This window comes from Phalacrocorax carbo, chromosome 1 (assembly GCF_963921805.1).
Source record: "Phalacrocorax carbo chromosome 1, bPhaCar2.1, whole genome shotgun sequence".
In the NCBI taxonomy this organism is placed as follows: Eukaryota; Metazoa; Chordata; class Aves; order Suliformes; family Phalacrocoracidae; genus Phalacrocorax; species Phalacrocorax carbo.
In genome coordinates this window covers 131,251,268-131,264,181 of record NC_087513.1, presented here as the reverse complement: position 1 = coordinate 131,264,181, position 12,914 = coordinate 131,251,268, and the positions used below count along the sequence as shown (strand labels likewise).

Sequence of the window (12,914 nt, the reverse complement as noted above, 5' to 3'; positions counted from 1 at the left end):
TTAAAGGCTGGCTGAAATTCTCGGTTCAATTAATTTTGAACTATTGGTAGAAGGTGGAATGAAATTTCAGGGTTTTCAGAAAGTGAAAAAATTATTGCCTTGGAGACTCACAATTTGGAAATGGCTTTTACAGTTAATGAAACTCAAAAATGTCAGCCCCTTTCTTCTTGCTCTCCTCCATCCCAGAAGGCCAATTTCCTAAGCTTGTTCTTGTTGTGGCTAAACAAGATTATGGGACTTATAGCAAGAGTACAAAAGTCACTTGAAGTAAAAATTAGGCTCTTTAGTCAGTTTTATGAATAACACTTGGGTCCTTGATGATAATTTCATTATTCCTGAACTTTAGGGGAGGGAGGATGAGGGCATGGTCAGATGGCCCCGAGCAGCCAGCACTGTCCCTTCGAGGCTTGTGACACCTGTAGTCTTCGGGTTTCTGCTCAGATAAAAACAGGAGTAGGGGGGTGAGGTTTTATATTCCACCTAGATTTGGCTCTTCTGCCATGGCTGCCAGAAGACTCTGTGCATTTCCAAGCATCACTGCTCCTCAGGATGTTGTGGGGTAGGAGGTTGCTGAGAGTAACCTAAGGAACAATGAAAGGAAAGCAGACCCCACCAAGGTGGTGGAGGCTTAATTTTCCTGTGTATAAAGAAAGGAAACACTTTCCCCAGACTGTGATCTGTAGTGCTTGTTGGGAACAGGAGACATCGGGGTAGCTGGGGAAGAGATGGCAAAATCTAGTGGGGTGAGATGGAAGCAAAAGGCAGAAGACTAGAGATAGGGTATAAATCTGTAATGGTGAGGATAAGCTATGGAACAAGTTTCCTTGAGTTGTGCTTGGTTTTTCAAATGAAAATCCCATCAGCCTTAACGCTCTGTGCCACAATTGAGGTTGATGGTGTTATAAATCTTTCTTCTGGTTAGAAAAACTGTTTTGAAAGTATTTTGTTTTGATAGTGACACAGACACAATTCTCTTACAGGATAACCTACTGTAATGCACCCGTGCTGCCTCTGCCTTGTTTTCCCAGAATTATGTAATTTAGTGGGCATATTTTATGCTGAGGCCATGTTCTGACAGACTGTTCCAGTGCAAAGAAACATTTCTGCATCCCAAGTTGTCCTCCAAGGAGAAGAATCTGGCATAACTTCCTGATTATGTTGGAAACCCTGTAATATCTCTGTCCATAATTAGCTGAGGTGACAGTTATTTTTGACAAATAAAACCTTCTCAGAGTGTCCCTTTAGCTCGTGTCTTCCAAAAGTATTAGCAGATGCCTCTGGTGAGACTTTTTCTTCAGATGACTTACTTGGTTGTACCATATTGAAATGGAGTAGATATTTTAAAAGACAAAGTCATGAGCCTGTTTCTTTATTTTGTCCTGGTATGTTTTGCATTCTTCAGTCTGCTGTTGCCCATCTTTAGCGGTTGCCAAAGCCAGCGGTGTTATATAAGGACCAAAAGTATATAGCTAGATCTTCATTGCTGTTCCTCCTGGGTTTTATTAATGTGTGTCTCCTTCCAAGGCAAATATAATGGTTGTAATAGCAAGGGAGGTTGTTGTCTGCACTTAGGCATGTAACTGTGGATTTCCAGTTCTGAAATCCCCCCAAAAGTTTCTGCACACACCTGCTAAGTGGTTGTTTTAAAAACCTTCAGATTAAACTGACAATGTGCTTGCTGTATTTCATAGTTCACAGAGAAGTGTGCAAATCATGGTCGCCAACATTTTTTTCATCACCAGCAGTTATGCTGATACAGTGCCTATTGCACCGTAATGTAACCAGAACAGATAAATTCTTGCCTGTTCCTACCTTCTCATGTCCTTTCTCATTGAAAACTTAGACTGAAAAAGTTCTTATTTTTCCACAGAGTTGTTGAATACATGTATCATATAACATGCACTGAACTTGCAGTTACTCTGTAGCCACAGTAAAATCTTTAATATGTCAGATAAAAGCAAAAATAGCAAAGGTAGTATGATCTTCACATGTTTCAAAGTTGTTTTCCTTAGGTCTCTCTTCATTCTTCTAATCTTCTTTTACGTGCTTCTTTTACTCTAGTTATGAAATACACGACATAAATCAAAGATAAATTTATAGCATAATGCCATGTCGTTGCATGAGGATAATTCCTCCAGAACCTCTCTACCTATATTTCTGGAATAAAAAACATTTAGGAAGATGAACATAAATTCAAGTTGCAGCAAATTATGAAAGCATCAGTGACAAGTCTAATGCTGTAAAGCCTCTTTGGAATATCTGGTTGTACTGGTAGCAAGCCCTGATGCTGTGCAGGAATATTAGTGAGCTTATTGCCATCAGATACACAGCTTCTTTAAGACTGATGTTTACTTTCTTCTGAAAAAGAAAATCCTTACAAAATTAAAAACTCACTGAGTTTGGTTTTTTTACTATTTTAGCTAGCAGTCCAACTCTTCATTGTGCACAGTAGATGTAGGCTTAGTAAAAATTGTCCAAAACATTGATTTGTGTAGTACGATATCAGATCTCAGACTCTTAGCTATTTGCATTAAAAAAAAAAACAAACCAACCTGCAAGCACAAGTGATTGCACTTAAGAGCACTGAGGAGCATTAAGCCCCACATTCTAGCAAACTCAGTTAGCTTGCCTTGAACAGTGCCTAAAAACATATTTCTAGGGAAGAGTTAAAGGTGTCTTCCTTGTAGCCCTTGATGGGTCGTTCTTCCACAAAAGAGTTTTATTGATTTTGAGCTCAGATGTTCTTTTAGCTCTGTCATGTGGAAACAAGGAGTTGCACATTCTAACTCCAGACTGGAGAGGAAAGCGTCTCTTTTGGTTGGCTTTGAACCTGCCACCCAGACTTTCAGATGTTCCTGGTACTGGAAAAGGCAATGATCAACCTTTTCTCTCTTTACTTACACAAGTGAACAAGTCTTGAATGGTCCTAGACCATGCACTCACATCTTGCAGGGAAAACCTTTCACAGCACCAATAATCCCAGCTGCCAATATCTCTGCCTTTCTCAGTACTGCTTTTTGAGGTCGTTCATCTGGGCAAGAAGGCCAGAGCAGTATATAACCTTCAGTATGTGACACTTCAGGGATTTACACTATATCATTTTATTTTCTTCTGCTTTATCTCCACTACTTTCTGTATTTATTCAGAAGCAGAAGCCAAACCTCCCAAGTTCTCTGTGTTTGTGGAACCTGATTTGAATTTTTTAACAGATACTTTGCAATCATGGCTTTGTAATCAGGAAAAGAACTAATGGGAGCTGTTTGGTATAAGATGGTTCTGCCTTACAGGAAAAAATAAAAGTATAGTTTTGATGAAAAGAGTGTCTAATGCTTATTCACATACAAGACTGCAGAGGAGAAGGAAACTAAAAAAAGACAATTTAGTTACCGAAAGAAATTAGTGGAGGACATAGCTAACTGAGCAGCTTGAGGAATCACTCAATGAGAAGGGAGGTTGCTATGGTGGAATAAGAACAGAGCTCACTTGCATGATGATATTCAGTGTTTTTCAGGCTGTATAGATGCTGGTATTTTCTTTGTTTAGTGTTGATATTTTGATGAAATGCACTTAAGCAAACAAGGAGGAGTGAGTAGCAAATTGTTGTGAGTATTTCCACTGCAGAGCTGCTCTGGGTCATGCTAGAGCTTGCTAGGGCAGAAGTGACCATGCACGTAACTGGTCAGGCAGAAGACACTTGGACAGCAGGAAGCCCTTGGGACAAGCCTCCTTTGGCTGATTGTCCTCTGAAGGGACAGCACTCTTATCTGGCAGTTTCCAAGTGTGGTTGTTTTTATAGGTTACCCTCCCTGCAGCTTCAGAGGGTGTTTTGGTCCATTCTCCCCTGCCCCTTTGCTGAGCAGGATTCCCTTGCACACAACAGCCACCGGTTGTGGTGACAGTAAGGGACATTCTCCTCGAGCCCTCGATACCCTTTCTGTGGCCCTTGGCAGGACCAAGGGCGAGCGCCTGGTGGCTCAGGGCACCGGCAGCATTTGCTCACCTGGAGGCTGCTGGAGGGGTGGGCTGAGCCCTTGTGCCAATACCTGGATCAAAGGGGTCTTTTAATACTAATTATATCTGAATTGCATCCCGGACTTCCCAGCAGATTGCTACAGCAATGCTGAGGAAAAGTGGCAGTGGTGGAGCTGCTGTTGGTGCGCTGCTCTGCCTGCTGGATTTGACTCCCTACCACTAGGCACCAGCCTTCCTTCCACTCCTCTTCCTCACCAAAGAGATGGGCTCAGCCTGCCCAGTCACCATCTCACGCCAGCAGTACCCCTGCTGCCCGGCTGCTCCCAGAGCTGGGGCAGTCCACTGGGGAAGGGGAAGGATTCCTTGCTTTCATCACTCTTCTCTTTTCCTTGATACGGTTAAATCTGAGGAAACTAAAGAGATTTTTTTCCTGTTTGTGATCTGAAACCCTAGATGGGGTAGCAAGAGCTAGCAACTACAGTCATGCTCTCTCATTTCCATTTGAAAGCTGCCAAGATCCTATTTTCATTCTCCTGAAAAAGAACACTTTGACATCTCAAAAGGTTTTGAGCAGTGCCTGTCTCCAGCACAACTCTGATGGTTCATGCTGGTGGTGGAGCTTGAGCTGCTGTAGGAAAAGGGAAATAGGTACCTGGGTGCCAATGTGGCCATGCTGGTGGGGCTTGTGCACTGCTCTATCAACCCAGGAGGACAGCGGGTCTCCACTGAGCTTGGGAGTGTTGCCTTTGGCCCCTCAGGATGGGGCACTGAGGCAGGAGCAGGGCTCTGCCCTCCCACACTGGGAAGGGGTCAGATGTGCAGGAGAAGAGAAACAGTGCCCACACCAGGTATTGGTGCTGTAATCTGTTCAACACAGGATTGTTTGTTCTGTGAAACAATACTGTCATACGGAAGTATGGAAGCTGTACCTTGTCAAACACAGCATATGTGACAGAAGCGTTTTTGTGTTTTGGAGATACTGGGGATGAATTAGGGAGGAGGAGGAGGAGGCTAATGAGAAGCGATGAATTTTCACACCGATGTCTTTCTACCTTTGTACAGAGATCATTGAGGATAAAAACCTGAGGAACTGGTGTAAGGAATTAGTGGAAGTGTAGGAATTGGGGAAAGTGTAGGAGTAACCCCTTCCTGGTTCCCCCCAGTGCACCAAGAACTTAATCGGGATCTTCCCTTAAAAACCGCTGGGCACACCACGTCCTCTCTCACCAAAAGGGCCTTTGATGGGTGCATGGATTTCAGAGGAAGGCTGGGCAGCAGGGCTAAGGGCTCCTCTGTGGCTGGGCATCCTGTGGCCATGAAACCCTGGCATGTCATCCTTAAGCTTTGTCTGGGCTTCCTGATCAGTCTGACAAATGCCTTTCATCACCCCTGTCCATGAATGGCTGCCATATGTTTTTCTGAATGAGTATTTAACCAGGAGCTTGAATACATAAGGCAATATGGCAAAAGATTCCTTTGATTAGTTTGCTGGTTTTTTCCCCTCCTAAATTGTGTATAGAAGTATTTTCTTAGCAGGCTTGAAGAGATACTATCTGATTGAAGATATCATATTCACTCTAACACGTTCACGGATTTGAAATAATTTAAAATTTCTTGTTTGTTGCTAACTTTGAAGTTGAAATACACTGGGGAACTTCTGATATTTTCAGCATTTGACTCCTGTAAGAGGAGCCTTTAGCCTAATGAAATCCCTGTGCAACTTGGTTTTTTCTCTTATTACACAGGTCAGGGCATTGGTTGGTATATGATAGGCTTAGGATATACTTTTTACAAAAACAGTTGGAGCACCTCTGAAAACAGCTCTTGCATGTCAAAAATGTACAAGCAATTATAAGCAGAAAACATAGCAATGTTTGGCTTGCCAGAAGGATACCTTACATAAAACCTTTCTGTGCAAGCTTTTTATGTAGAGATAATTATTCTCATAAAAAATAAAAGTTTAATTCACCAGGTGAAAATATATGCTTTCTGTATCTACCAGGTGTGAAACATTTTATCATCAATTCTTCATTTTATATTCCCAAGTAGGTAATGAATTCACTGCAGCAAAACAAGGAGCTCACTGCTGTATAGGTCTGATGGGCTTTCAGGACACTGTAGACACCTGAGAAAGCAGCTGAATCATTGTTTTAAAACAGGAAAGGATATTTCTGCCTTATTTTTATGGAAACCAAATTAATTAGAAGCAAGATTTCTAAAAGCACTTTTTAAAATGCTAATTTTGTGCAGTGTATTTCAGTTTGATGATCTGAGGGAGGGGTTTCAGGTCTGACAGCATTTGTGTTGCTAAATATGGTCCTCCTCAAGCCTGGACGAGATCTGACTAAACCAAAAATTGAGTTGGAGTGAAACTGTATGACATGCCTGGGAACAGTCAAGGCAAGTTGGACTGACAGATCAAACACGTGCTAGTATGTAAAGAGAGAGATGGGGATACCTTTGTTATATGTAGCGCAGCCAGCCAGGGGGTTGTTGTCAACATTTCACTTAATGGCCTCGCCAGATGAGTAGTTACATAGCCAGTGTTTTGTGTGTGTGCTTCTCCAGTGAGCTCCCAATTCAATTAAAATATCTCAGCGTAAGCATAATAATAATAACAGTAATAGTAATAATAATCTGCCCTCCCAGCTTCCCCTAACGGGGTGGGCTTTCACACCGTTCACATACATTTTAGCAAAAGCTGCTCAAGAGCCTCAGCAGAACAGGGCATGAAGAGGAAGATGCCACTTTTTGCTCAGTCCGCCCATTTTACCGTAACTGCACGGTCTCATATCAGTAACTTAATGTTTATTTGATCTGTCTCTTTTACTGACACACTCAGAGAAGAGATCCTCAGCCAGGATGGAAAGTTGCTGCAGTTGTCAGCAGCTGTGGCAGGGGTAGCATCTCATTTCTCTGCCCTTGGATGTAGGCAGGCAGCGAGGAGTTGACAGCCTGGCCATGCCCAGGTCATGCGAGTGATTTTGTCAGTGTATCAGTATTTGTGTTGTCAGCATGGAAGGCACCATCAGACAGAGCAATTACGTTACATGATGATGGGCTGTTAAATTGTTCTTTATCTAAAGTGGTTTCTACCGGTTGAAGTTAAAAAATTTTTTGTGTAAATTTAAATTTGACATGTCATAAATAATTCCATGCATTTATGTTTGCTTTAAAGCCCCAAGCGAGTTAATATATAAAAATTTCCAGAAATATGCTGCTGATAACTGTTATATAGAGAATAGTCTATTATGATAATAGGACCAATTCTCTTAAAATATTTCTTACTAAAAATTTGGTGATACAAATAAATAACAAAATTAATACATTACTTTTTTGTTCAGTATTGAAGTCCAAAGCATTATTCAGGAACTACAACTCCCATTTTTGTGCTGTATAGCAACAGCTTCACGGGGCAACAAACTGAAACTACAGTCCCTGCTTCCTGCTCAGGAAACAAAGTCATGTCTTTTCAAGCAGTTCTCAGTATAAACCATGCAGGAGGTTTGGTAGATTAAATTGAGCTTTATATGCCATTATAATCATAGCCTGGCTAGTTTTAGCTTATGAGAGTACTAAGAATTAGATTGAAAGGAACCTCACCATTAGATGATACCTCATGTGCATGTCTTTTGGGTGCAACATCAACTTCTGAGTGAGGCTTGTCCCAGACACACGTAACTTAGTTTCAGTGTAATCCAGCAATTGGAGTACCAATATGCAGAAACTTGAATAACATTCTCAGAATTCTTAAATTGCCCAGTGGGACACTAAAGTCCTTATTAGATCTTGCACCCTCTGAATGTGTATAAACTATAAGAAATTCAGCCAGCTTCTCTTTTTTTTTTTTTTATTTCCTGACCATGGTTATTCAACTGTCTCACTGTTTATGTCCCAAATTAGAGGGCCTCCTCTGTTTGGGAGCAAGTCTTTGTAGTAGTTTACAATGGTTATGAAACAAATTATTTAGGACCTGAGGAAATGGCAGGAAGATGTGCTAGGGGAGGTTTAGGTTGGATGTGGTGGAGGAGGTGGTGGAGCATTCCACCACTCCAGAGGGTGGTGGAGCACTGAAACAGGCTCCCCAGGGAGGCAGTCACAGTACCGAGCCTGATGATATTCAAGAAGCACTTGGACAACGCCCTCAGAGACATGGTGTGGATTTTGGGCTTGTCCTGTGCAGGGACAGGTGTTGGACTCTGATCCTTGTGGGTCCCTTCCAGCTCAGGAGATTCTATGATTCTGTGACTCTACTCTGGAAAAATAACTGTGGATTTCTGACAGAGCCACAACTCAAACTGCTCCATTTAATACTTGGGAACCATCACTCTAGAAAGACTCCAGTAATGAGCTAAAGGAGAAAGTTTTACAGATGTTAGAGAGACACCTGTACAGCACAAGAATAACCATGAGCTATATCTAATATGGAGGGACATAATAGGGGTAGAATTATTAAGAATTATGAAGAATTTAATATAGTAATATAGTGAGATCTAGTAATTTGACAATTTTATGTGCTACATTAAAAAAAAATCCACGTACCAGAGAGGAGCCAAAAATGGGGTCCTTATGGGTGGCTGGCACTCCTTCATTAGATGTTTGGCTGGTATCATCCTCATTTGTCGAGCAAACTGGAAGGTCATCACTTAATAAAACCTCCATAAACAAACAGGAAATCTAGGAGCTCTAGTGGCATTGTCAAAAGGCTTCTTGTTGTTTACAGAAACAGCATTGGTAAAGCAAATGCATCTTCTTTATGTAAACGTTTTCCTTCACATCCCTGTGTGATGTATTACTTTAGCAGAAGGTAGCACAGAAAGAAAGGTTATAAATGCTTAAGAAGTCTGTGTCAACAGGCTTCCAAGTCCATGGCTGTTTTTTATCAGAGGTGGCACTAAGAGTGCTTTGAATGAAGGTCATTGCAGCACACACCAGTGCGATGCATTTGCACCTAGGGGTAGAGCAGTGTCAGGCACCACAGCTGCAAGGCTAAGCGAGAGTCTGGGGAAAACTGTAATATAGGTCTTCCCTGCGCGTGAGCTGATCTAGATGTGATTCAGCATACGTCTGCACAGCCTAAGACAGGATGGTACAAGAGAAAAATTTATACAGTGTACTAATAAGTATGTTAGTGGTATGGTGCTGGAGTGTAGAAGACAATCTTAAATAATTTTCAGTTCTCCAGGTGCTTTTTTTTTTAACTCTAGTGGGCTTCCTGCGTATTTGTTTGTTTGGGGGAATTTATTTTGTCCTTTAGTACTGAGTAGATAGAGGGTTATTTAGCAATAACTGTAGTATATGAAGTGCATACTGGGAGAGCTGGGATACATTTCCACATTTAAAAATACTGTGGTAAGTGGGAGGAAAAATGCCTGCCGATCAGAGCCCTGTAATTTCCCAGTGCCTCGTTCTCATGGGGCTGAGTCTAGCACTTGTAGAGGAGCAGATACTGGAGGTTATATGTAGTCTGACACCAACACCTGTCCTCCCTGTCCTCCTTCCTCATTGTGGTGCTTTCTCATGTAACATTTGTGCTCTTGGTGTTCCCTTGTTTAGCTCAGTGAGGACATGGGGGACATTAAAGCATATACTGTGATGCTGGAAAAGGTGAACTTGCTATTTATAGATAACATATTCCTCTATTATCATTGTTTGATTTCGTCCTTTTACTGCAGTAACTCAGTCTCCAGAGGAGTACTGACTCCTGCTACTGCTTCCACATCTAACTGGCTTCTTACAGGATTACTTGCAGAGGTCCTGCTTTGGAGTAGGGTGTCAGGGGGCTGCACTGGATGTGTCATCAAAACCCTCTTTCCTCAGGCACCCTCATTGCCAGGCTCTATACCAGCTCCTTTTCATCTCTGCATAGGATCTGTCTGAGACCTGAGCAGTCCTGAAAGTGATAGAAGCTTCCCACTGTTGAGCAACAGACAGTTTGTAGATCTACCAGCATTCCTCCTGAGGACTCTGTGAAAAGGCATTGAGCCATTTCCCTAGTAAGGGGAGAGATGTATCTGCCACTGGACTTATAACAGGAGCAGCCAGGCAGCAGTTCATGGTACATGAGGAGGGATTTCTTTTTCCCAGCGTCTGCATTCATTCTTGTTCAGAGCCTGATTACTCACGTAGTATTTACCTTTAGGGGAATGTACATAACTAGACATGCTGCATTATTGGACTAGATAATGGGTAAGAGCTTCTAGTCAAAGTTCTTCTGTACCTCTCATGAATATATAGACAGATATAGAAATACGTATATAAAATAGAACACAAATTAAGGAAAGAAGAGAAATTCAAAAGGTGGTTACAGTTTTACTGATTGTCACTAAAGATGGGAAGTCTGAATTTTCCTTTTCTAAAACTTAAGTACTTATTTCAAAAGTAAGTTTGTTAGCCTGCTATTATTAAACCTTGCCCCTTCTCTGAAAAGCAGATTTACCATAAACATACCATTTAGTAATCAGGCATCTTGTAGTCAGTAGGCAAAATATATAATGTGAACATTCATAAGAAAGTGTACTCTCAAGTGGCAGTGGTAAAATGTTATGTATTTTTTTAAAAAGCATATTAAAGTGAAAACCCTAACTTAAATTATCTCTTGTTAGTGACTTCTGGTATGACTTCATTATTTATAAATAGGTTTCAAAGAGAAAAAGAAATAGTTGATTTGACTTCCATGCCTCTTTCCTTACATAGGACTTCTTGTGTGAGAACCATTTTGAGACTTATTAATTGTGACTCTCAAACATTTCTGTCAGGTGAGAACTTCCTCCTCCCCTTTGCTTACCTCTTTATTGTTTTTTTGAGACATGTTGGCATGCCCAGAAAGGCCTGCAGAGCATCCCTTTGCTCTTGCTTGGTGGATTGGTCCCAGCCCTGATGCATTTTGATGGGTAAAGTACCTCCCACTGCTACAGGTTTGCTCAGACATAAGATTCCTCACACCCTACGTGACTGCATTACCTGAAGAAATACGTGGAGATTTATAGCAGGCAGCTTTGTTTCTGTAACCTCTCTGGGGAAGTCATTTGCCGTAAAGCTGTTCTCATAATACAAACATAATTTGGTTGATAAATGCAGTAGGTTCACTTCATTATTTTCATAGGTTCGCATCCGTTTATGTATGTGAATGGCAGTTGGTTTATTTTTCAAAATGTTTGCAAGTCTCATGAGTTTCATAAGTTGTACTGTCAATAAGTATCCATCCAAAAGCACGTTACTTGTTCTTTGTTATTTGTATTTGTTCTCTTTCAAAACAAATTTAAAAAACCTTATCTAGAAAGGGAAACCATATGCTGGAGACTTTCTACGTAAATCATTTTGCTAATGCTAGTGATACAGAAAGAAAAATATGGGGTTTATAATGATAAGGTAAAATGATTTTACTACCAAAAAGCACAATTTCTAAACTCTTAATGTGCATCTACACTAATAGGAGATATTGTGCAATTAGTTACTATCAGTAAGAGTGATATAGTAAAGAAATGAGGAAATCTGTTTAGAAAAGCCCCCAAGTGCCTGTTAATTATATTCACCTTCAGCTAAATAGGACAGCGTATGCTACCACTTATCTTAAGAGGTCCTAATGAAAGGCTGTTCACGCACATTGTGACTAATCCAAACTGGGAGAGCAACGAATTGCCAGTGTTTGATGATAGGCCCATAACAGCCTTAGCAATATTACTGAACAGCCTTTTCAAAAGTGTGTCTTATTAGCAGGTTTTTTTCAGAAATAATCATCTTCTAATGCAAAATTTAGTTGGATTTTAGGTACATAAAAAAAGTCCTGTCCCACCATCTGTCGAAGGTAGTAGAGTTCTTCCACAGACACAGAGGACATGTCCCAGCCCGCCTTGGCAGGTAGTGTGGAAGAGCGGGGTATAGACATCCGCTAGGTAATGCCCTTGCCTTAACTTCAATAACCCTCCTTTGTTTCATAGCCACCTTTTTTCATGAAAGGGAAGTTTCTTTTGCCAAAGCCTGACCTTTGAAACCAAATTTCCTGAATTTTTAGAGATAAAGTTATATTAACGATATCCATCAGACAACAGGATCTCCTGAAGCTGCAAAAATGATACATACGAGGCAGCAGTATCCTCTTTCACTTAGTGCCTTTTTCTAAACAAATCCAAGACTCTTATTTTAAATACTGTAACTGTAGTACAAAACAGGATGAAATGTGAAAAAGATTCCCTTTTGCAATCTACTGAAGCCTCCCTTCCCTCAACCCCATGAGTCCTGAAATGTGCTGGTTTTGGCCTTTTGTATTTCGGGGATTTGTGTTTTAGTTTTGGGGGTTGGGTTTTGGGATTTTGTTTTGGGTTTTTGTTTTGGGGTTGTTTGTGGGTTGTTTTTTATTCCATTTTGCTTGTAGAACCAAATGTTCCTTATTTTAAACAATAAGTTATATAAAAATTTCTCTCCACTGCTATACTTAGGGTTTAGTTATATAAACTGTTTTCCTCCCCCTTCTTCTTCCTCCTCTCCCTGGTGATGCAAAGAGTCCCCAGGAAATCTCAGCAGTGGAGGAGAGGCTGAACTCATTTCAGTTTCATATAGCATTGCTCTGCCTCTCTGGAAACTCATTTTCCAGTTGCTGCCGTGGGTGGAGTAAATGGCACCGTTGTTTCCATCTGGGATTCTTTCCACCTTGTGCCTTCTGTCACTGAGACAACATTTCTTTTCTGCTTTCCCAGTCCTTTTGTGATATGCTGAAGAGTAAAAATGCCAATGCTTGATATTTTTCTTTCTTTTTCATCCTGTCTTTTGGAAAAAAAAATCTCTTTAACAAGGGATAAACAAGTCTCACCAGTTAAATTGGATTGAATTTGTACATCTTTTTATTCTGCACAGTTGAACTCTTTCCCAAAGTGGTTTATTAACAACAAAACATCCCCCAGCTTTTCATATCTGGGATCTAAAACCACAATGGATTTCAAGAT

General features: G+C 40.9%; 1 protein-coding gene across 6 annotated transcripts in view; it reads left to right on the top strand.

The window, feature by feature from the left end:
• The window catches only part of CNKSR2 (connector enhancer of kinase suppressor of Ras 2), a 225,188-nt gene that overhangs the window by 194,443 nt on the left and 17,831 nt on the right, over positions 1-12,914 (top strand). The window lies entirely within an intron of this gene.